The sequence below is a fragment of the Schistocerca gregaria genome, chromosome X, assembly GCF_023897955.1.
Source record: "Schistocerca gregaria isolate iqSchGreg1 chromosome X, iqSchGreg1.2, whole genome shotgun sequence".
Lineage (NCBI taxonomy): Eukaryota > Metazoa > Arthropoda > Insecta > Orthoptera > Acrididae > Schistocerca > Schistocerca gregaria.
This window is the reverse complement of record NC_064931.1, coordinates 4,804,765-4,832,082: the sequence shown is the minus strand read 5'-3', so window position 1 is coordinate 4,832,082 and position 27,318 is coordinate 4,804,765. Positions and strand designations below refer to the sequence as shown.

Below are 27,318 nucleotides of genomic sequence, written 5' to 3'. Positions count from 1 at the left end.
CGTTTCCCAAGATATCTAGTTTCTTAAGAAAAAATTTAATTTTTTAGAGTTATTTGTTTTTATTTAATTTTTTAAGTAAAAATATTAACTTATTTATTCTTTAAGGGATAAGCTTTGAAGTTAATAACCTATAATTTATTTTATAGAAATTTAATAGTAAGCTTTAAACCAGCTATCTTTAAGATTACGTTTTAGTTCATTATTTTTTATTTTGATTTTATAAATATTTTAGGTTTTTTATTAAGATTATTAATTTAATTTTAAAATTTTTGTAATAATGATAGAATTAGTATATTTATTTGTATGAAATTTTTACCTTGTGAACTTATTATAAGGAACTAGGCAAAATTGATTTCCGCCTGTTTATCAAAAACATGTCCTCTTGTTTATATTTTGAGGTCTGGCCTGCTCACTGAGCGTATTTTTAAAGAGCCGCGGTATTTTGACCGTGCAAAGGTAGCATAATCATTAGTCTCTTAATTAGTGGCTGGAATGAATGGCTTGACGAGAAATCAACTGTCTCTTAATAAATTTTTGAATTTAACTTTTGAGTCAAAAGGCTTAAATTCTTCTTTTCGACGAGAAGACCCTATAGAGCTTGACATTTTACTTTTATATAGTTTTTTGTTTGTCTTTCTATATTTAATGATGATGTTTTGTTGGGGTGACATGAAGAATAGATAAACTCTTCATTATTATATCATTTATTTATGTTTGTTATTTTGATCCATAATTTATGATCATAAGATTAAGTTACCTTAGGAATAACAGCGTAATTGTTTTTGAGAGCTCATATCGACAAAGCAGTTTGCGACCTCGATGTTGGATTAAGAAAAATTTTGGGTGCAGGAGCCCAATGATTAGGTCTGTTCGACCTTTAAATTCTTACATGATCTGAGTTCAGACCGGCGTGAGCCAGGTCGGTTTCTATCCTAAGATTGTTAATCCATATTAGTACGAAAGGACCATATGGTTAAAATATTTTTTGTTATATTGATTAATATTAATTTATTTACTATTTTGACAGATTAATGTGTTGAATTTAGAATTCATTTATGTAGATTTTTTCTACAAATAGTATTGATACTTTATGATTTATTTATATTTATTTTGAATTTTCTTTTATTGGTTATTTGTGTTTTAATTAGTGTTGCCTTTTTAACTTTATTAGAGCGTAAGGTTTTAGGTTATATTCAGATTCGAAAGGGTCCAAATAAGGTAGGTTTTGTTGGAATTCCTCAGCCATTTAGAGATGCTATTAAGTTAATTTGTAAGGAGCAGCCAATTCCTATTATATCTATTTACCTACTTTATTATTTTTCCCCTGTTTTTAATTTAATGATTTCTTTAGCCGTTTGAGTAATTTTTCCTTATTTAACTTATATGTGTTCTTTTTCTTATGGATTTTTATTTTTTTTATGTTGTACTAGATTAGGTGTTTATACTGTTATAATTGCTGGTTGATCTTCTAATTCAAATTATTCATTATTAGGTTCTCTTCGTTCTGTTGCTCAAACAATTTCTTATGAAGTTAGCTTAGCTTTAATTTTATTGTCTTTAATTATTTTAATTGGTAGTTTTAATATGTTTGATTTTATAAACTATCAGCTTTATTGTTGATTTATTATTACTTCTTTTCCTTTAGCTTTAGCTTGTTTTGCTTCTTGCTTAGCTGAAACTAATCGTACTCCTTTTGATTTTGCTGAAGGGGAATCTGAGTTAGTTTCAGGATTTGGTATTGAGTATGGTGCGGGTGGTTTTACTTTAATTTTTTTAGCTGAATATACTAGAATTGTCTTCATAAGAATGTTATTGGCTTTAATTTTTTTGGGCGGTGATTTTTATTCTTTTATATTTTTTATTAAGCTTGCTATTATATCTTTTGGTTTTATTTGGGTTCGTGGAACATTACCACGGTTCCGTTATGATAAATTAATGTACTTAGCTTGAAAAAGTTTTTTACCTTTATCTTTGAATTTTTTTATTTTCTTTGTTGGTTTAAAGATTTTATTTATCTCATTTGTTTAGTGAAATTTTTTGAGAAAAGTTAATAGAAGAGTTAAACTTCTAATTTTATGTTTTCAAAACATATGCTTTTTCTAAGCTAATTAACTTTATTCCTTAATTAATTTATCTCATGCGTTTGCGACATGGACATTAATTAAGAAATATGTGAAGTAAATAATTGTTAAGATTTGACCTGTTATAATATAAGGTTCTTCAACAGGTCGTTTACCAATTCACGTTAGTAAGCATACAACAACTACTATAATTCAGAATAAAATTTGATTAATAGGGTAAAATTGAATGCCTCGGAATGGTGTTTTATTATAAAATGGTAAAATTATTAAGATTCTAATTGATAAAAATAATGCAATAACACCTCCTAACCTATTAGGGATAGATCGTAGAATTGCATATGCAAATAGGAAATAACATTCTGGTTGAATGTGAACTGGTGTTACTAATGGGTTGGCAGGTACAAAGTTATCTGGATCTCCTAATAGGTAAGGATTAATTAAACATAGTATAATTAATAATGATGTTATTATTACAAATGTAATAGAATCCTTAAAGGTAAAGTATGGATGGAATGGAATTTTTTCAATATCTCCATTTAGTCCAAGAGGATTATTAGATCCTGTTTGGTGAAGAAAAAATAAATGAATTGCTGCTATAGCAGCAATAATAAATGGTAATACAAAATGGAATGTGAAGAATCGATTTAATGTTGCATTATCAACAGCGAATCCTCCTCATACTCATTGGACTAAATCTGTTCCTAAGTATGGGATTGGTAGAATTAGTGCAATTTCTACATCAAAAATTAAAAAGATTACTGCGATTAGGAAGAATCGTATTGAGAATGGTATTCGTGCTGATCTTTTTGGATCAAACCCACAATCAAATGGTGATCTTTTTTCTCGATCATTAATTAATTTTTTTGATAGTGTTGTTGCCAGGATTATAACAATTATTGGAATAATAAATCTAATGAAAACTCTTGTTGATAGAATTAGAATTGTTTTTCTTGATTTATATCAAGCTTTCTGATTGGAAGTCAAATGTACTATTTATACTAGAAAAACAATTATCTACCTCATCAATAAATAGAGATATATAAGAATAATCATACTACGTCTACGAAGTGTCAGTATCATGCTGCTGCTTCAAATCCAAAGTGATGTCTTGGTGAAAATTGATTTATTGAGTGTCGAAGTAGACATGTTGATAAAAAGATTGTTCCAATAATTACGTGTAAACCATGGAATCCTGTTGCAACAAAGAATGTTGATCCATAAACTGCATCTGCAATGGTAAAAGGTGCTTCTCAATATTCATATGCTTGAAGTATTGTAAAGTATAGTCCTAATAACACTGTGAAGAATAATCCTTGTAGTGCTTGAGTATGATTAGATTCCATTAAACTATGATGTGCTCATGTTACTGTTACTCCTGATGCTAAAAGAATAGCTGTATTAAGTAATGGAATTTGTATTGGGTTAAAGGGTTGAATTCCTATTGGAGGTCATAGTATTCCTAGTTCAATTGTTGGTGCTAATCTTCTTCTAAAGAATGCTCAAAAAAAAGAAACGAAAAATAATACCTCTGATGCAATAAATAAAATTATTCCTCATCGTAATCCAATTGATACAAATCCTGTATGTAATCCTTGATATGTTCCTTCTCGTACTACATCTCGTCATCATTGAATTATAGTTAGTAGGGTAATTCCAAATCCAATTATGAATAAGTTAATATTAAATAGGTGGAATCATTTTGCTAGTCCTGATACTAGGACTATTGCTCCAATTGCTCCTGTTAATGGTCAAGGTCTATAGTCTACTAAGTGGAATGGGTGGTTTGAGTGAGTTGTTAACATAGGTTTAATATACTTCTCTAGAATATAGAGTTCTTAGAATTGAGAAAAAACAGGCTTGAATTATTGCTACTGCTGATTCTAGAATTAATAGAAGTATTTGTCCAATAATTAGTAATGAGATTAAGTTTATTGCTATAGATGGTCCTGTGTTTCCTAATAAGGTTAATAATAAGTGTCCTGCAATTATATTTGCTGCCAACCATACTGCTAATGTACCTGGTCGAATAACATTACTAATTGTTTCAATTAGTACTATAAATGATATTAATGCAGGCGGTGTACCTTGTGGTACAAGGTGTGAAAATATATGATTAGTATGTTAATTCATCCAAATAATATAAATCTTAGCCATATAGGTAGGGCAATTGCAAATGTTAATGCTAAATGTCTTGTTCTAGTAAAAATATAAGGGAATAATCCTATGAAACTGTTAAATAATATTATAATAAAAATTGAGATGAAAATGAATGTTGTTCCATTAAATGATTTTGGTCCAAGAAGTGTTTTAAATTCATTATGTAAGGTTAAATTTAGTTTATTTCAGATAATGTTAATTCGTGATGGTGTAAGTCAAAATAGTGATGGGATTAATAATAGTCCTAGAAATGTTCTAGTTCAATTTAATGATAAATTAAAGATGTTAGTTGATGGGTCAAATGTTGAGAATAGATTTGTTATCATTTTCAATTTAAGTTTTTTATTTCAATTGTTCCTTTTTCTGCTCTTTTAATAAGGTTAGGTTTAAATGAGAAGAAGTTTATTTGATTAAACAAGATTAATGTAGCTGAAAATATAATGAATAGTGAGAATCATATAAGAGGGGATATTTGAGGGATTTTGATATAATTTCCCCATCAGAAGTAGTCGTTAATTTACTATTATTTGGTTTAAGAGACCATTACTTACTTTCAGTCATCTGATGAATTTCAAGGTGTACTAATTTTTTTTAGTTACTTTAGATTGACACTCTAATGTTATTTATTTTAACTAACTCCTTAAATTATCTTAGATAATCACTTAATAAATAAATTTACTGAAGTTCTTTCAATTACAATTGGTATAAATCTGTGGTTTGCTCCACAGATTTCTGAGCATTGTCCAAAGAATAATCCAGGTCGATTTATTGTGAATGTTCCTTGATTTAACCGACCTGGCGTTGCATCAATTTTAACCCCTAATGCAGGAACTGCTCATGAGTGTAGAACATCTGATGCTCTTGTTAATACTCGTACTTCTGTATTTATTGGTAGGATTGTTCGGTTATCTACATCTAGTAGTCGGAATCCATCATTTTCTAGGTCTTGTTCTGGTGTTATATAAGTGTCAAATTCTACGTCTATGAAGTCTGAATATTCATATCTTCAATATCATTGTCGTCCAATGGTTTTAATTGTAATTATTGCATCTACTGAATCATCAAGTAAATATAATAGTCGTAATGATGGAAGGGCAATAAAAATTAATGTAATTGCTGGTAAAGCTGTTCAGATTGTTTCAATTAAATGTCCATGAAGTATATTACGGTTAGTATAGGCAATACATAATATTTAACTTAGGGCATAACCTACAATTACTGTAATTAATAATAATACGACCATAGTATGATCATGAAAGAATGATAATTGCTCCATTAATGGTGTAGCTCCATCTTGAAGAGATAAATTTGATCATGTTGCCATTAATAAATATTTTCTAATAAAAGGTCAAACCTTTATTTGTAGAGCTTAAATCTACTGCACTAATCTGCCATATTAGAATCTAGAGATTAATGGTAATTCTGAGTAACTATGTTCTGCAGGAGGGTTATTTTGTAGTCATTCTGTTGATCTTCTTATGTTAGCTCTAAATGTAATTGCTCGGTTTGTAATCATTCTTTCTCATATAATTACAATGAATATAATGATTCCTACAATAGAAATTGTAGACCCAATTCTTGATACTACGTTTCATGATGTATATGCGTCTGGGTAGTCAGAGTATCGTCGAGGTATTCCTGCTAATCCTAGGAAGTGTTGAGGAAAGAATGTTAAATTTACTCCAATGAATATAATTGTAAATTGGATTTTTAATCATGTATTATTTATAGTTAATCCTGTAAATAGTGGATATCATTGAATGACACCTCCTATAATTGCAAATACTGCTCCTATAGATAATACATAATGACAGTGGGCTACTACATAATATGTATCATGTAATACAATATCAAGTGATGAATTTGCTAATACTAATCCTGTTAATCCACCAATTGTAAATAGGAAAATAAATCCTAGAGCTCATAATAATGGTGGATTGAACTTGAATTTAGTTCCATATAATGTAGCTAATCATCTAAATACCTTAATTCCTGTAGGTACAGCAATAATTATTGTTGCTGATGTAAAATATGCTCGTGTGTCAACATCCATTCCTACTGTAAATATATGATGTGCTCATACAATAAATCCTATTAGTCCAATTGATAGTATAGCATAAATTATACCTAATGTTCCAAATGATTCAATTTTTCCTCTTTCTTGACATACAATATGTGAAATAATTCCGAACCCCGGTAGAATTAAAATATAAACTTCTGGGTGTCCAAAGAATCAAAATAGATGTTGATATAGAATTGGGTCACCCCCTCCTGCAGGGTCAAAGAATGATGTATTTAAATTTCGATCTGTTAATAATATAGTAATAGCTCCTGCTAAAACTGGAAGTGAAAGAAGGAGAAGTAATGCTGTAATAGCTACAGATCATACAAATAAAGGTGTTTGATCTAAAGTTATACTTTCTGATCGTATATTAATTGCTGTTGTAATGAAATTCACTGCACCAAGAATAGATGATACACCTGCTAAGTGCAGTGAAAAAATAGCTAGATCTACAGATGCACCCCCGTGTACAATAGCTCCTGCTAGAGGCGGGTAAACTGTTCATCCTGTACCAGCACCATTATCTACTATAGAAGATGTAAGAAGAAGGGTTAGTGAAGGTGGTAGTAATCAAAAACTTATATTATTTATTCGTGGAAATGCTATATCTGGTGCACCAATTATTAGTGGAACAAGTCAATTACCAAATCCACCAATTATAATAGGTATTACTATAAAGAAAGTTATTACGAATGCGTGAGCTGTAATAATAACATTATAAATCTGGTCATCCCCAATTAGAGATCCGGGTTGGCCAAGTTCAGCACGAATAAGTATTCTTATTGATGTTCCTACTATTCCTGCTCATGCTCCAAATATGAAGTATAAAGTACCAATGTCCTTATGGTTTGTTGAGAATAATCATTTTTGCGGTAAGATGGCTGAATTTTAGGTGGTAGACTGTAAATCTACTTATGAGATGTTTTCTCTCTTATCATATTTAGGTCTTATATTCAATTATGATTCTAGACTGCAATTCTAGAGGTGTAAAATTTTACTAAGGCCTAAAAGATTATTCTTTTAATTATAACTTTGAAGGTTATTAGTTTGATTAACTTAAGTCCTTAGTATAATGAAATTAAGGTTGATGTTGAAATCAATCCTATTGTTGAAATTATTACTGTTATAGGAAGAATGATTCTTGATTTTTGGGACTTTATCTTTATAGATCACGAATTTTCTGTGTATGATATAACTAGAGCTGAGAATCTAATACGTATATAGTAGTAGAGTGTAATTGTAGTTAATACAACTATAATAGTTATAATAGTTGTTATATTGTTTTCTATTAATGATTGTATTACAATTCATTTTGGTAAGAATCCAAGGAATGGTGGTAGTCCACCTAAAGATAATAAAGATAAGAATATTATGAATTTAATTTCGGTTTTTATATTTCTGGCTGAATAAATTTGATTTATGAAAAATAAATTTATTTGCTTAAATTATAAAACTATAATTAATCTTAATAGTGAGTAAATAATGAAGTATAGTTCTCAGATGTTTTCTCTGACTGTTAATGATCTAATTATTCAACCTAGATGTCTGATTGATGAATATGCTAAAAGTTGTCGTAAGGATGTTTGATTTAAACCTCCTATTGCCCCAATAATAATTCTTAAGATAATAATTGTCAAATAAAAGTTCTTAATTGAATACAATAAGATAAGACCATTATTGGGGCGATTTTTTGTCATGTTATTAATGTTAAACAATTATTTCATCTTGATGCTCCTATAACTTCTGGAAATCAGAAATGGAAAGGTGCAGCTCCAATCTTTAATAATAGTCTAGATCTAATTATTATTGATGGGATAAATTCTGTTTCCCATCCCATGGGATATTTTATTTGAATCAGCAAAATTGAAAATAATAATATTGTCGATGCTATTGCTTGGACAATAAAATATTTAATTGATGATTCATTTATTATTATATTTTTATTTCTTGTTAGGAGCGGAATAAATGAAAGTAAGTTGATCTCAAGTCCTATTCAAACCCCAAATCAGGAATTTGATGAAATGGACAGGATCGTTCCTATCATTAATGTTGATAGGAAGAGAAGTTTTGTAGAGTTGTTGGTCATTAAAAAGGAGAGGATTGATACCTTATAAATGGGGTATGAACCCATTAGCTTGTTTAGCTTACCTTTTTACATTAAGGTGTATGATGCACGTTAGTTTTTGATACTAAAGGAGGTAGTTTAATTCTATCTTATGTAATTTTAATGAAGGTAATTTTATTTACTTTATTTACCCTATCAAGGTAACCCTTTAATCAGGCACTTCATTTATTTAATATATAAATCGAAAGTTTTTTTCTGAAATTCTTTTATGTATTATTTTGTTTAATTAGGATTAATTTATCCTGCTCATTTTATATTTTTTATATATATATAATAAATAATTTATATTAATATATTACATTTAATTGAAATTAAAGTATTATAAGTTCATCTTACCATTATCAATTGATTATTTTCATGCAATTATTTACCTAGGATTATAGCTACTCATGTTTTTAGCTTAAAATAGGTTATTATAATATAATATATATAATAATATGTAATTTAATATTTAATATTATTATAATTGGATATAATAAATAAAATAATTAATTTAAATATAAAATATTATAATTAATATAAATAATTATATTAATTATAATAATATAATTATGTAAATTTTCTATAATTAGATTATTTAACTAATATATATGAAAGTTAACTTAATATAAAAAAAAGAATTCATATTAATAACATATTATATTAAAACACATAATTGTATAAAATATATTTATTATATTATTTAATCTTTCTTTATTTATTAGTGAAAAGAAAGATTAAATAAGAAAGAATATAATACATTTATTGCTATACATGTTCCATATTAATCTTTAATTATATATAATAGAGAAGTTGTTGTGGTCATACATAGGGGCGTTTCTTTTTTTTTGTTAATGTTTGTGGTTTTTTTCTTTTTTTTCTTTAAATATTTGAATCTTATATTTTTTCCTGAATTAATAGATTTAAAATTTTCTTATTATTTATTTTTAAAAGTTTTATTCTTGCTTGTTTATTCACTTTTTCTTTGTATTATATGTAAGTTTTGTTAGACTAAATGTTCTTTTTGCAGTAATTTGATTTAATTATCAAGTGATTTTGGATTTAGCAATTGATTTAGTATCGGCATAATTCGTGCCAGCAGCCGCGGTTATACGATTGATACAAGTGAATATTATTGGTTAAAACAGTTGTTTATATTATTAGGGTTGAAATATAAATTTGTAAGGTGAAATGTTAAAATTTATTTGTGGCCCTTTTTATGAATCTGTGAAATTTAAATAATAAACTAGGATTAGATACCCTATTATTTTAAATGTTAATTATATTTACCAGGGTACTATTAGTTAAGGTCTTTAAACCTAAAGAATTTGGCGGTATCTCATTCCATTCAGAGGAACCTACCCCATGATTGATAATACACGATTTACTCTACTTAATTTATTTGTTTGTATATCTCCGTTATCAGAGAATCTTTTTAGAGTTATAATTCTCAAGACTTATAATTATAAAATATTTCAGGTCAAGGTGCAGCTTATAGTTAAGAGGAGGTGGGTTACAATAGATTTTTGTTTATAACGGATTTGATAGTGAAATACTGTTAATGAAGGTGGATTTGATAGTAATTTAATTTATTTAATTTAACTGATATTGGCTCTGAGATGTGTACACATCGCCCGTCGCTCTCATTATTGATTATTCTATTTTATTTTAAAGTAGCTTCAATTTAGATGAGATAAGTCGTAACATAGTAGATGTACTGTATCTAGGAAGAGTTTCAAGATATAACTTATTAGTAAAGTGTTTCATTTACACTGAAAATTTTTCTGTGCAAATCAGGATATCTTGATTATTTATTTTATTATATTTATTTATTGTTTATTTAATTATTTAATATAAATAATTTTATTGTATTTTTGTCTTAGTATATTTTATAGAATTGATTTTTTAAATTTTAGTTTATTGGTAATGTAAGTGTTTTATGAAATATTATTTTAAATTTTTTTAAGTAGATTTTATTTATTGTACCTTTTGTATCAGGGTTTATCAAAATTTTAGTATTTATTTTACTTGTCTCGATTTGGGTTGATTTATAAATAATTTATAGTTAATGTATCAATTATTATTATATTATTTATAGAAATGAGATGTTAATCGTTTCCCAAGATATCTAGTTTCTTAAGAAAAAATTTAATTTTTTAAAGTTATTTGTTTTTATTTAATTTTTTAAGTAAAAAAAGGTAGCATAATCATTAGTCTCTTAATTAGTGGCTGGAATGAATGGCTTGACGAGAAATCAACTGTCTCTTAATAAATTTTTGAATTTAACTTTTGAGTCAAAAGGCTTAAATTCTTCTTTAGGACGAGAAGACCCTATAGAGCTTGACATTTTACTTTTATATAGTTTTTTGTTTGTCTTTCTATATTTAATGATGATGTTTTGTTGGGGTGACATGAAGAATAGATAAACTCTTCATTATTATATCATTTATTTATGTTTGTTATTTTGATCCATAATTTATGATCATAAGATTAAGTTACCTTAGGGATAACAGCGTAATTGTTTTTGAGAGCTCATATCGACAAAGCAGATTGCGACCTCGATGTTGGATTAAGAAAAATTTTGGGTGCAGGAGCCCAATGATTAGGTCTGTTCGACCTTTAAATTCTTACATGATCTGAGTTCAGACCGGCGTGAGCCAGGTCGGTTTCTATCCTAAGATTGTTAATCCATATTAGTACGAAAGGACCATATGGTTAAAATATTTTTTGTTATATTGATTAATATTAATTTATTTACTATTTTGACAGATTAATGTGTTGAATTTAGAATTCATTTATGTAGATTTTTTCTACAAATAGTATTGATACTTTATGATTTATTTATATTTATTTTGAATTTTCTTTTATTGGTTATTTGTGTTTTAATTAGTGTTGCCTTTTTAACTTTATTAGAGCGTAAGGTTTTAGGTTATATTCAGATTCGAAAGGGTCCAAATAAGGTAGGTTTTGTTGGAATTCCTCAGCCATTTAGAGATGCTATTAAGTTAATTTGTAAGGAGCAGCCAATTCCTATTATATCTAATTACCTACTTTATTATTTTTTCCCTGTTTTTAATTTAATGATATCTTTAGCCGTTTGAGTAATTTTTCCTTATTTAACTTATATGTGTTCTTTTTCTTATGGATTTTTTTTTTTATGTTGTACTAGATTAGGTGTTTATACTGTTATAATTGCTGGTTGATCTTCTAATTCAAATTATTCATTATTAGGTTCTCTTCGTTCTGTTGCTCAAACAATTTCTTATGAAGTTAGTTTAGCTTTAATTTTATTGTCTTTAATTATTTTAATTGGTAGTTTTAATATGTCTGATTTTATAAACTATCAGCTTTATTGTTGATTTATTATTATTTCTTTTCCTTTAGCTTTAGCTTGTTTTGCTTCTTGCTTAGCTGAAACTAATCGTACTCCTTTTGATTTTGCTGAAGGGGAATCTGAGTTAGTTTCAGGATTTAATATTGAGTATGGTGCCGGTGGTTTTACTTTAATTTTTTTAGCTGAATATACTAGAATTGTCTTCATAAGAATGTTATTGGCTTTAATTTTTTTGGGCGGTGATTTTTATTCTTTTATATTTTTTATTAAGCTTGCTATTATATCTTTTGGTTTTATTTCGTTCGTGGAACATTACCACGGTTCCGTTATGATAAATTAATGTACTTAGCTTGAAAAAGTTTTTTACCTTTATCTTTGAATTTTTTTATTTTCTTTGTTTGTTTAAAGATTTTATTTATCTCATTTGTTTAGTGAAATTTTTTGAGAAAAGTTAATAGAAGAGTTAAACTTCTAATTTTATGTTTTCAAAACATATGCTTTTCCTAAGCTAATTAACTTAATTCCTTAATTAATTTATCTCATGCGTTTGCGACATGGACATTAATTAAGAAATATGTGAAGTAAATAATTGTTAAGATTTGACCTGTTATAATATAAGGTTCTTCAACAGGTCGTTTACCAATTCACGTTAGTAAGCATACAACAACTACTATAATTCAGAATAAAATTTGATTAATAGGGTAAAATTGAATGCCTCGGAATGGTGTTTTATTATAAAATGGTAAAATTATTAAGATTCTAATTGATAAAAATAATGCAATAACACCTCCTAACTTATTAGGGATAGATCGTAGAATTGCATATGCAAATAGGAAATATCATTCTGGTTGAATGTGAACTGGTGTTACTAATGGGTTGGCAGGTACAAAGTTATCTGGATCTCCTAATAGGTAAGGATTAATTAAACATAGTATAATTAATAATGATGTTATTATTACAAATGTAATAGAATCCTTAAAGGTAAAGTATGGATGGAATGGAATTTTTTCAATATCTCCATTTAGTCCAAGAGGATTATTAGATCCTGTTTGGTGAAGAAAAAATAAATGAATTGCTGCTATAGCAGCAATAATAAATGGTAATACAAAATGGAATGTGAAGATTCGATTTAATGTTGCATTATCAACAGCGAATCCTCCTCATACTCATTGGACTAAATCTGTTCCTAAGTATGGGATTGCTGATAATAAATTAGTAATTACTGTTGTACCTCAAAAAGATATTTGGCCTCAGGGTAAGACATATCCTATAAATGCAGTTGCTATAACTAAAAATAAAATCACTGTACCAATTATTCAGGTATGTATATATATATAAGATCCATAGTAAATTCCCCGTCCTACATGTAAGTAAATACAAATAAAAAATATAGATGCTCCATTTGCGTGTAAGGTTCGGATAATTCAACCATTATTTAGGTCTCGGCAGATGTGTACTACACTACTGAATGCTATTTCAATATTTGATGTATAATGTATAGCTAAAAATAGTCCAGTTACGATTTGAATTACCAAACATAACCCTAATAGGGATCCAAAATTTCATCAAAATGAAATATTTGTTGGGGCAGGTAAGTCAATTAAAGAATTATTAATAATTTTAATTAAAGGATGTCTTAATCGTAAGGGTTTATTCATTAGTAATTATCTTATTTTACGAATAGGTCCCTGATTAATATTGGTGATTTTAACAACTGCTAGTAGTGCTAAAAATAAATAAATTATTATTATTATTGTAATAATGAATGTTGGTCTATTATATAATTTTTCTAAAGATATTGTTATTTCTTGATAATTGATTGAATTATCAATATTTATAGTTTCGGTGTTTTTGAAAAAGTCTATAAATATAGATATATCTAGAATAATTAATATTAATATGATAAATACTCACATTATTAATGTAATAATTATAGTGATTGATTTAGGCTGAAATATTTCGTTTGATGCAATTCTTGTAATGTAAATAAATAATACTAGTATACCACCAAGAAATGTTAAAAATAAAATATATGATAATCAATATCTTTCTATTATTGTTCCTGTTATTAATCCAACTAGGAAGGTTTGAAGGATAATAAAAAGCATTATTGATATTGGGTGTCTTAATTTAATAAAATTAATATTTATTACATTTGATAATGATATAATTATTATTTTGATCATTTCAGGGGTTAGTTTATTTAAAATACCGGTTTTGGGGACCGATGATGGAAGCTTTTCCACCTCTAAAGTTTTAAAAGTGGGGGCTGGACTTATTTCCGGTTTACAAGACCGGCGTTTTTTTTAAACTATTAAAACTAATGTTTATATTCTCTATTTTTACTTCTTTATTGATTTATTTTGCTGGTGTTTATGTTTTTTCTTCTAAACGTAAACATTTATTAATGGTTCTTTTGAGATTAGAATATATTGTTCTTTCTTTATTTATGTTAGTTATTGTTTTTCTTATTGAGTTTGATTATGATTATTTTTTTCCTGTTATTTTTTTAGTTTTTTCTGTTTGTGAGGGTGCTTTAGGTCTTTCTATTTTAGTTTCAATAATTCGTTCTCATGGTAATGATTTTTTTAATTCTTTTGGTTTATCTTTATGTTAAAGTATTTATTTATAACTATTTTTTGATCCCTCTTTGTTTATTAAATAATTGTTGATGGTTGGTTCATTCTTTAATGTTTCTGTCGGGTTTTGTTTTTATAATTTGTGTTTATTCATATGCTGATTTGAATATAATTAGATATTATTTTGGTATTGATTATTTTTCTTTTAGTTTAATTTTACTTAGTTTTTGGATTTGTTCTTTAATAATCACTGCTAGAGGTTCAGTTTATTTAAGTTCATATTATTCTAATTTTTTTGTTTTTATGGTTTTGATTTTAATAATTATGCTTTATTGTTCATTTGCTAGATTAAGTCTTCTTTCTTTTTATATATTTTTTTAGGCTAGATTAGTTCCTACTTAACTTTTAATTTTGGGTTGGGGTTATCAACCTGAGCGTTTGCAGGCTGGTGTTTATTTAATTTTTTATACTTTGGTTGCTAGATTACCTTTATTATTAGTTTTATTATTAGTTTTATGATTTTTCTAATACTTTATATTTTCCTTTATTAGTTGATTTTGGTTCTTATTATTTTATGTTTTATGTATTTATAATTTTGGCTTTTTTAGTTAAGATACCTATGTTTTTGGTTCATTTATGACTTCCTAAGGCTCATGTAGAGGCCCCTATTTCAGGTAGAATAATTCTTGCTGGTGTTTTATTAAAGTTAGGAGGTTATGGTATTTTTCGTGTTATAAAGTTTATTTCTTATTTGGGTTTAAAGTTTAATTATTTTTGATTGTCTTTAGGTTTATCTGGGGGTGTTATTGTAAGATTTATTTGTTTTCGTCAGGTTGATTTAAAGTCTTTAATTGCATATTCTTCTGTTGCTCATATAAGAATGGTTATAGGTGGATTGATGACTATGAATTGATGAGGTTGTGTAGGTTCTCTTTCTCTAATGGTTGGTCATGGTTTATGTTCTTCTGGTTTATTTTGTTTATCTAATATTATTTATGAACGTTTAGGTAGACGAAGATTATTAATTAACAAGGGTATAATTAATTTGATGCCAAGAATGGCTTTATAATGATTTCTTTTAAGATCATCAAATATGGCTGCTCCTCCTTCTTTAAATTTGGTAGGTGAAATTAGATTATTAAATAGAATTATATCTTGATCTTCTTTTAGATTCTTTGCTTTGATTTTTTTATCTTTTTTTAGAGCTGTTTATACTTTGTATTTATATTCTTATTCTCAGCATGGGAATTATTATTCTGGTGTTTATACTTGTTCTCTTGGTTATTTTCGTGAATATCTTTTTTTAGTTTTACATTGATTGCCTTTAAATATTCTCTGTTTAAAGGGTGAATATTTCTTTGTTTAGTTTGCTTAAGTATTTTAATTAAAAATATTGTTTTGTGGAATCAATGATATGAAGTTTTTCATCTTAGGCCGTGAATTTATTTTCTATTTGTTCTTTGAGTTTTTTTTTCTTTGTTTATTTCGAGAACTATAATTTATATTTTAGGTATTTATTATTTAATAATTGATTATAGAGTTTTTGTTGAGTGAGAGCTTTTCAATTTAAATGGTTCTATAGTTGTTATAACTTTAATTTTGGATTGAATATCTCTTATTTTTATATCTTTTGTTATATATATTTCTTCTTTGGTTATTTATTATAGAGAGGATTATATATCTGGTGAAAAGAATATAAATCGTTTTATTATTATTGTTTTAATATTTATTCTTTCTATGGTTTTTTTAATTATTAGTCCTAATTTAATTAGAATTTTATTAGGTTGAGATGGTTTAGGTTTAGTTTCTTATTGTTTAGTTATTTATTATCAAAATGTAAAATCTTATAGTGCTGGTATATTAACTGCACTTTCTAATCGTATTGGTGATGTTGCTATTTTAATTTCTATTGCATGAATGTCAAATTTTGGTGGTTGAAATTATATTTATTATTATGATTTTATTTCTAATTCTTTTGAAATAAAGCTCATTACTATATTAATTGTTTTAGCAGCTATAACTAAGAGAGCTCAGATTCCTTTCTCTTCATGACTTCCTGCTGCTATAGCAGCTCCTACTCCTGTTTCTGCTTTAGTTCATTCTTCTACTCTTGTTACTGCTGGTGTTTATTTATTAATTCGTTTTAGACCAATATTGGATACTTATAATTGTGGTTGATTTTTACTTTTAATTGGTTGTATAACTATATTTATGGCTGGATTGGGCGCTAATTTTGAGTTTGATTTAAAGAAGATTATTGCTCTTTCTACTTTAAGACAACTTGGTTTAATAATAAGAATTTTGGCTATAGGTTATCCAAAGCTTGCATTTTTTCATTTATTGGCTCATGCTTTATTTAAGGCATTATTATTTATATGTGCAGGTTCAATAATTCATAATTTGAAGGATTCTCAGGATATTCGTTTTATAGGATCAGTTGTTAATTTCATACCTTTAACTTCAGTTTGTTTTAATGTTTCTAGTTTATCTCTGTGTGGAATACCTTTTTTAGCGGGATTTTATTCAAAGGATTTAATTCTTGAGATGGTTTGTTTAAGATGAATTAATTGTTTAATTTTTTTTCTTTATTTTTTTTCTACTGGTTTAACTGCTTCTTATTCTTTTCGTTTGTTTTATTATTCAATATCTGGTGATAATAATTTTTATTCTAGATTTTCTTTTGATGATAAGGGTTATTATATTTCATTTGGAATAATTGGTCTATTGTTTGTTGCTGTTTTTGGTGGTAGTCTTTTATCTTGATTAATTTTTCCTATTCCTCATGTGATTGCTTTACCTTATTATTTAAAGTTTTTAACTATTACAGTTGTTATTTTAGGTGCTTATTTAGGTTATCTTATTTCTAATTTTGATTTTTCTCATAATTTATTTTCTTTAAGTATACTTTCTTTTGTTAGATTTGCTGGTTCTATATGATTTATACCTTTTCTTTCAACTAAGTTTATTAGATATATTCCTTTAAAAATAGGTTATTATTCATCTAAGTCATTTGATTATGGTTGAGGTGAATTACTTGGTGGTCAAGGTTTATATAGATTATTTATTTATTTAATTGGTTATATTCAAGGTTGATATGATTCTAATTTCAAGATTTATCTTTTAACTTTTATTTTTTGAATATTTATTTTGGTAATATAGTTTTTCGTTTACTTAAATAGCTTATAATTAGAGCGTGACACTGAAGATGTTAAGGAAGTATTTTTACTTTTAAGTATTTATAAATATAGATATATTATTTTTACAGTGAAAATGTAATGTTTTATTTAAACTATATAAATTTTAGTAATTTTAACGGAGTTTAACCGCTAATATAAAAAGATAGCAGCTTTCATATTGGCTTTACATTTCCTTAATTGGAACTATTATAGTTCAATTATATTATTAACAGTAATACGCCTCTTTTTGGCTTCAATTAATAAGAATAAGGGTAGTACATACCAATCTTCCAGGTCGAAACTGACTGCAATATTTCGCTTCTTATTCTATTTAAGGTTGATTGATAATATCAATACTTTTTGAATGCAACCCAAATGTTATATTTAACTACAACCCTTTATTCTGCTCATTGAAATGCTCCTTGGTTTCATTCATGGTATAGTCCTCCTAATAGAACTAGAATAAAAAATATTGATGATACTGTTCAGATTATAATGTCTGAAGTTTTAAAAATAATTACAATTGGTAGAATTAGTGCAATTTCTACATCAAAAATTAAAAAGATTACTGCGATTAGGAAGAATCGTATTGAGAATGGTATTCGTGCTGATCTTTTTGGATCAAACCCACATTCAAATGGTGAACTTTTTTCTCGATCATTAATTAATTTTTTTGATAGTGTTGTTGCCAGGATTATAACAATTATTGGAATAATAAATCTAATGAAAACTCTTGTTGATAGAATTAGAATTGTTTTTCTTAATTTATATCAAGCTTTCTGATTGGAAGTCAAATGTACTATTTATACTAGAAAAACAATTATCTACCTCATCAATAAATAGAGATATATAAGAATAATCATACTACGTCTACGAAGTGTCAGTATCATGCTGCTGCTTCAAATCCAAAGTGATGTCTTGGTGAAAATTGATTTATTGAGTGTCGAAGTAGACATGTTGATAAAAAGATTGTTCCAATAATTACGTGTAAACCATGGAATCCTGTTGCAACAAAGAATGTTGATCCATAAACTGCATCTGCAATGGTAAAAGGTGCTTCTCAATATTCATATGCTTGAAGTATTGTAAAGTATAGTCCTAATAACACTGTGAAGAATAATCCTTGTAGTGCTTGAGTATGATTAGATTCCATTAAACTATGATGTGCTCATGTTACTGTTACTCCTGATGCTAAAAGAATAGCTGTATTAAGTAATGGAATTTGTATAGGGTTAAAGGGTTGAATTGCTATTGGAGGTCATAGTATTCCTAGTTCAATTGTTGGTGCTAATCTTCTTCTAAAGAATGCTCAAAAAAAAGAAACGAAAAATAATACCTCTGATGCAATAAATAAAATTATTCCTCATCGTAATCCAATTGATACAAATCCTGTATGTAATCCTTGATATGTTCCTTCTCGTACTACATCTCGTCATCATTGAATTATAGTTAGTAGGGTAATTCCAAATCCAATTATGAATAAGTTAATATTAAATAGGTGGAATCATTTTGCTAGTCCTGATACTAGGACTATTGCTCCAATTGCTCCTGTTAATGGTCAAGGTCTATAGTCTACTAAGTGGAATGGGTGGTTTGAGTGAGTTGTTAACATAGGTTTAATATACTTCTCTAGAATATAGAGTTCTTAGAATTGAGAAAACATAGGCTTGAATTATTGCTACTGCTGATTCTAGAATTAATAGAAGTATTTGTCCAATAATTAGTAATGAGATTAAGTTTATTGCTATAGATGGTCCTGTGTTTCCTAATAAGGTTAATAATATGTGTCCTGCAATTATATTTGCTGCCAACCGTACTGCTAATGTACCTGGTCGAATAACATTACTAATTGTTTCAATTAGTACTATAAATGATATTAATGCAGGCGGTGTACCTTGTGGTACAAGGTGTGTAAATATATGATTAGTATGGTTAATTCATCCAAATAATATAAATCTTAGCCATATAGGTAGGGCAATTGCAAATGTTAATGCTAAATGTCTTGTTCTAGTAAAAATATAAGGGAATAATCCTATGAAATTGTTAAATAATATTATAATAAAAATTGAGATGAAAATGAATGTTGTTCCATTAAATGATTTTGGTCCAAGAAGTGTTTTAAATTCATTATGTAAGGTTAAATTTAGTTTATTTCAGATAATGTTAATTCGTGATGGTGTAAGTCAAAATAGTGATGGGATTAATAATAGTCCTAGAAATGTTCTAGTTCAATTTAATGATAAATTAAAGATGTTAGTTGATGGGTCAAATGTTGAGAATAGATTTGTTATCATTTTCAATTTAAGTTTTTTATTTCAATTGTTCCTTTTTCTGCTCTTTTAATAAGGTTACGTTTAAATGAGAAGAAGTTTATTTGATTAAACAAGATTAATGTAGCTGAAAATATAATGAATAGTGAGAATCATATAAGAGGGGATATTTGAGGGATTTGGATATAATTTCCCCATCAGAAGTAGTCGTTAATTTAGTATTATTTGGTTTAAGAGACCATTACTTACTTTCAGTCATCTGATGAATTTCAAGGTGTACTAATTTTTTTTAGTTACTTTAGATTGACACTCTAATGTTATTTATTTTAACTAACTCCTTAAATTATCTTAGATAATCACTTAATAAATAAATTTACTGAAGTTCTTTCAATTACAATTGGTATATATCTGTGGTTTGCTCCACAGATTTCTGAGCATTGTCCAAAGAATAATCCAGGTCGATTTATTGTGAATGTTCCTTGATTTAACCGACCTGGCGTTGCATCAATTTTAACCCCTAATGCAGGAACTGCTCATGAGTGTAGAACATCTGATGCTCTTGTTAATACTCGTACTTCTGTATTTATTGGTAGGATTGTTCGGTTATCTACATCTAGTAGTCGGAATCCATCATTTTCTAGGTCTTGTTCTGGTGTTATATAAGTGTCAAATTCTACGTCTATGAAGTCTGAATATTCATATCTTCAATATCATTGTCGTCCAATGGTTTAATTGTAATTATTGCATCTACTGAATCATCAAGTAAATATAATAGTCGTAATGATGGAAGGGCAATAAAAATTAATGTAATTGCTGGTAAAGCTGTTCAGATTGTTTCAATTAAATGTCCATGAAGTATATTACGGTTAGTATAGGCAATAAATAATATATAACTTAGGGCATAACCTACAATTACTGTAATTAATAATAATACGACCATAGTATGATCATGAAAGAATGATAATTGCTCCATTAATGGTGAAGCTCTATCTTGAAGAGATAAATTTGATCATGTTGCCATTAATAAATATTTTCTAATAAAAGGTCAAACCTTTATTTGTAGAGCTTAAATCTACTGCACTAATCTGCCATATTAGAATCTAGAGATTAATGGTAATTCTGAGTAACTATGTTCTGCAGGAGGGTTATTTTGTAGTCATTCTGTTGATCTTCTTATGTTAGCTCTAAATATAATTGCTCGGTTTGTAATCATTCTTTCTCATATAATTACAATGAATATAATGATTCCTACAATAGAAATTGTAGACCCAATTCTTGATACTACGTTTCATGATGTATATGCGTCTGGGTAGTCAGAGTATCGTCGAGGTATTCCTGCTAATCCTAGGAAGTGTTGAGGAAAGAATGTTAAATTTACTCCAATGAATATAATTGTAAATTGGATTTTTAATCATGTATTATTTATAGTTAATCCTGTAAATAGTGGATATCATTGAATGACACCTCCTATAATTGCAAATACTGCTTCTATAGATAATACATAATGAAAGTGGGCTACTACATAATATGTATCATGTAATACAATATCAAGTGATGAATTTGCTAATACTAATCCTGTTAATCCACCAATTGTAAATAGGAAAATAAATCCTAGAGCTCATAATAATGGTGGATTGAACTTGAATTTAGTTCCATATAATGTAGCTAATCATCTAAATACCTTAATTCCTGTAGGTACAGCAATAATTATTGTTGCTGATGTAAAATATGCTCGTGTGTCAACATCCATTCCTACTGTAAATATATGATGTGCTCATACAATAAATCCTGTTAGTCCAATTGATAGTATAGCATAAATTATACCTAATGTTCCAAATGATTCAATTTTTCCTCTTTCTTGACATACAATATGTGAAATAATTCCGAACCCCGGTAGAATTAAAATATAAACTTCTGGGTGTCCAAAGAATCAAAATAGATGTTGATATAGAATTGGGTCACCCCCTCCTGCAGGGTCAAAGAATGATGTATTTAAATTTCGATCTGTTAATAATATAGTAATAGCTCCTGCTAAAACTGGAAGTGAAAGAAGGAGAAGTAATGCTGTAATAGCTACAGATCATACAAATAAAGGTGTTTGATCTAAAGTTATACTTTCTGATCGTATATTAATTGCTGTTGTAATGAAATTCACTGCACCAAGAATAGATGATACACCTGCTAAGTGCAGTGAAAAAATAGCTAGATCTACAGATGCACCCCCGTGTGCAATAGCTCCTGCTAGAGGAGGGTAAACTGTTCATCCTGTACCAGCACCATTATCTACTATAGAAGATGTAAGAAGAAGGGTTAGTGAAGGTGGTAGTAATCAAAAACTTATATTATTTATTCGTGGAAATGCTATATCTGGTGCACCAATTATTAGTGGAACAAGTCAATTACCAAATCCACCAATTATAATAGGTATTACTATAAAGAAAATTATTACGAATGCGTGAGCTGTAATAATAACATTATAAATCTGGTCATCCCCAATTAGAGATCCGGGTTGGCCAAGTTCAGCACGAATAAGTATTCTTATTGATGTTCCTACTATTCCTGCTCATGCTCCAAATATGAAGTATAAAGTACCAATGTCCTTATGGTTTGTTGAGAATAATCATTTTTGCGGTAAGATGGCTGAATTTTAGGTGGTAGACTGTAAATCTACTTATGAGATGTTTTCTCTCTTATCATATTTAGGTCTTATATTCAATTATGATTCTAGACTGCAATTCTAGAGGTGTAAAATTTTACTAAGGCCTAAAAGATTATTCTTTTAATTATAACTTTGAAGGTTATTAGTTTGATTAACTTAAGTCCTTAGTATAATGAAATTAAGGTTGATGTTGAAATCAATCCTTTTGTTGAAATTATTACTGTTATAGGAAAAATGATTCTTGATTTTTGGGACTTTATCTTTATAGATCACGAATTTTCTGTGTATGATATAATTAGAGCTGAGAATCTAATACGTATATAGTAGTAGAGTGTAATTGTAGTAAATACAACTATAATAGTTATAATAGTTGTTATATTGTTTTCTATTAATGATTGTATTACCATTCATTTTGGTAAGAATCCAAGGAATGGTGGTAGTCCACCTAAAGATAATAAAGATAAGAATATTATGAATTTAATTTCGGTTTTTATATTTCTGGCTGAATAAATTTGATTTATGAAAAATAAATTTATTTGCTTAAATAATAAAACTATAATTAATCTTAATAGTGAGTAAATAATGAAGTATAGTTCTCAGATGTTTTCTCTGACTGTTAATGATCTAATTATTCAACCTAGATGTCTGATTGATGAATATGCTAAAAGTTGTCGTAAGGATGTTTGATTTAAACCTCCTATTGCCCCAATAATAATTCTTAAGATAATAATTGTTCAAATAAAAGTTCTTAATTGAATACAATAAGATAAGACCATTATTGGGGCGATTTTTTGTCATGTTATTAATGTTAAACAATTATTTCATCTTGATGCTCCTATAACTTCTGGAAATCAGAAATGGAAAGGTGCAGCTCCAATCTTTAATAATAGTCTAGATCTAATTATTATTGATGGGATAAATTCTGTTTCCCATCCCATGGGATATTTTATTTGAATCAGCAAAATTGAAAATAATAATATTGTCGATGCTATTGCTTGGACAATAAAATATTTAATTGATGATTCATTTATTATTATATTTTTATTTCTTGTTAGGAGCGGAATAAATGAAAGTAAGTTGATCTCAAGTCCTATTCAAACCCCAAATCAGGAATTTGATGAAATGGACAGGATCGTTCCTATCATTAATGTTGATAGGAAGAGAAGTTTTGTAGAGTTGTTGGTCATTAAAAAGGAGAGGATTGATACCTCTATAAATGGGGTATGAACCCATTAGCTTGTTTAGCTTACCTTTTTACATTAAGGTGTATGATGCACGTTAGTTTTTGATACTAAAGAAGGTAGTTTAATTCTATCTTATGTAATTTTAATGAAGGTAATTTTATTTACTTTATTTACCCTATCAAGGTAACCCTTTAATCAGGCACTTCATTTATTTAATATATAAATCGAAAGTTTTTTTTTGAAATTCTTTTATGTATTATTTTGTTTAATTACGATTAATTTATCCTGCTCATTTTATTTATTTTATATATATATATATAATAAATAATTTATATTAATATATTACATTTAATTGAAATTAAAGTATTATAAGTTCATCTTACCATTATCAATTGATTATTTTAATGCAATTATTTACCTAGGATTATAGCTACTTATGTTTTTAGCTTAAAATATGTTATTATAATATAATATACATAATAATATGTAATTTAATATTTAATATTATTATAATTGGATATAATAAATAAAATTATTAATTTAAATATAAAATATTATAAATAATATAAATAATTATATTAATTATAATAATATAATTATGTAAATTATCTATAATTAGATTATTTAACTAATATATATGAAAGTTAACTTAATATAAAAAAAAGAATTCATATTAATAACATATTATATTAAATTACATAATTGTATAAAATATATTTATTATATTATTTAATCTTTCTTTATTTATTAGTGAAAAGAAAGATTAAATAAGAAAGAATATAATACATTTATTGCTATACATGTTCCATATTAATCTTTAATTATATATAATAGAGAAGTTGTTGTGGTCATACATAGGGGCGTTTCTTTTTTTTTTTGTTAATGTTTGTGGTTTTTTTCTTTTTTTTCTTGAAATATTTGAATCTTTTATTTTTTCCTGAATTAATAGATTTAAAATTTTCTTATTTTTTATTTTTAAAAGTTTTATTCTTGCTTGTTTATTCACTTTTTCTTTGTATTATATGTAAGTTTTGTTAGACTAAATGTTCTTTTTGCAGTAATTTATTTAATTATCAAGTGATTTTCGATTTAGCAATTGATTTAGTATCGGCATAATTCGTGCCAGCAGCCGCGGTTATACGATTGATACAAGTGAATATTATTGGTTAAAACAGTTGTTTATATTATTAGGGTTGAAATATAAATTTGTAAGGTGAAATGTTAAAATTTATTTGTGGCCCTTTTTATGAATCTGTGAAATTTAAATAATAAACTAGGATTAGATACCCTATTATTTTAAATGTTAATTATATTTACCAGGGTACTATTAGTTAAGGTCTTTAAACCCAAAGAATTTGGCGGTATCTCTTTCCATTCAGAGGAACCTACCCCATGATTGATAATACACGATTTACTCTACTTAATTTATTTGTTTGTATATCTCCGTTATCAGAGAATCTTTTTAGAGTTATAATTCTCAAGATTTATAATTATAAAATATTTCAGGTCAAGGTGCAGCTTATAGTTAAGAAGAGGTGGGTTACAATAGATTTTTGTTTATAACGGATTTGATAGTGAAATACTGTTAATGAAGGTGGATTTGATAGTAATTTAATTTATTTAATTTAACTGATATTGGCTCTGAGATGTGTACACATCGCCCGTCGCTCTCATTATTGATTATTCTATTTTATTTTAAAGTAGCTTCAATTTAGATGAGATAAGTCGTAACATAGTAGATGTACTGGAAAGTGTATCTAGGAAGAGTTTCAAGATATAACTTATTAGTAAAGTGTTTCATTTACACTGAAAATTTTTCTGTGCAAATCAGGATATCTTGATTATTTATTTTATTATATTTATTTTTTGTTTATTTAATTATTTAATATAAATAATTTTATTGTATTTTTGTCTTATTATATTTTATAGAATTGATTTTTTAAATTATAGTTTATTGGTAATGTAAGTGTTTTATGAAATATTATTTTAAATTTTTTTAAGTAGATTTTATTTATTGTACCTTTTGTATCAGGGTTTATCAAAATTTTAGTATTTATTTTACTTGTCTCGATTTGGGTTGATTTATAAATAATTTATAGTTAATGTATCATAATTATATTAAATTATTTATAGAAATGAGATGTTAATCGTTTCCCAAGATATCTAGTTTCTTAAGAAAAAATTTAATTTTTTAAAGTTATTTGTTTTTATTTAATTTTTTAAGTAAAAATATTAACTTATTTATTCTTTAAGGGATAAGCTTTGAAGTTAATAACCTATAATTTATTTTATAGAAATAAAATAGTAAGCTTTAAACCAGCTATCTTTAAGGTTACGTTTTAGTTCATTATTTTTTATTTTGATTTTATAAATATTTTAGGTTTTTTATTAAGATTATTAATTTAATTTTAAAATTTTTGTAATAATGATAGAATTAGTATATTTATTTGTATTAAATTTTTACCTTGTGAACTTATTATAAGGAACTAGGCAAAATTGATTTCCGCCTGTTTATCAAAAATATGTCCTCTTGTTTATATTTTGAGGTCTGGCCTGCTCACTGAGCGTATTTTTAAAGAGCCGCGGTATTTTGACCGTGCAAAGGTAGCATAATCATTAGTCTCTTAATTAGGGCTGGAATGAATGGCTTGACGAGAAATCAACTGTCTCTTAATAAATTTTTGAATTTAACTTTTGAGTCAAAAGGCTTAAATTCTTCTTTAGGACGCGAAGACCCTATAGAGCTTGACATTTTACTTTTATATAGTTTTTTGTTTGTCTTTCTATATTTAATGATGATGTTTTGTTGGGGTGACATGAAGAATAGATAAACTCTTCATTATTATATCATTTATTTATGTTTGTTATTTTGATACATAATTTATGATCATAAGATTAAGTTACCTTAGGGATAACAGCGTAATTGTTTTTGAGAGCTCATATCGACAAAGCAGATTGCGACCTCGATGTTGGATTAAGAAAAATTTTGGGTGCAGGAGCCCAATGATTAGGTCTGTTCGACCTTTAAATTCTTACATGATCTGAGTTCAGACCGGCGTGAGCCAGGTCGGTTTCTATCCTAAGATTGTTAATCCATATTAGTACGAAAGGACCATATGAGTAAAATATTTTTTGTTATATTGATTAATATTAATTTATTTACTATTTTGACAGATTAATGTGTTGAATTTAGAATTCATTTATGTAGATTTTTTCTACAAATAGTATTGATACTTTATGACTTATTTATATTTATTTTGAATTTTCTTTTATTGGTTATTTGTGTTTTAATTAGTGTTGCCTTTTTAACTTTATTAGAGCGTAAGGTTTTAGGTTATATTCAGATTCGAAAGGATCCAAATAAGGTAGGTTTTGTTGGAATTCCTCAGCCATTTAGAGATTCTATTAAGTTAATTTGTAAGGAGCAGCCAATTCCTATTATATCTAATTACCTACTTTATTATTTTTCCCCTGTTTTTAATTTAATGATTTCTTTAGCCGTTTGAGTAATTTTTCCTTATTTAACTTATATGTGTTCTTTTTCTTATGGATTTTTATTTTTTTATGTTGTACTAGATTAGGTGTTTATACTGTTATAATTGCTGGTTGATCTTCTAATTCAAATTATTCATTATTAGGTTCTCTTCGTTCTGTTGCTCAAACAATTTCTTATGAAGTTAGTTTAGCTTTAATTTTATTGTCTTTAATTATT

General features: G+C 27.0%; 1 long non-coding RNA gene across 1 annotated transcript; it reads right to left on the bottom strand.

Annotated features, from left to right (window-relative positions):
• Positions 1–440: 440 nt before the first annotated feature.
• LOC126298698 (uncharacterized) lies at positions 441–26,762 on the bottom strand. The gene is made up of 2 exons (XR_007552649.1): positions 26,511–26,762; positions 441–757 (listed from the first exon to the last, which is right to left on the bottom strand). It is a non-coding gene; the product is annotated as an uncharacterized LOC126298698 (long non-coding RNA).
• Between the last annotated feature and the right edge of the window lie 556 nt (positions 26,763–27,318).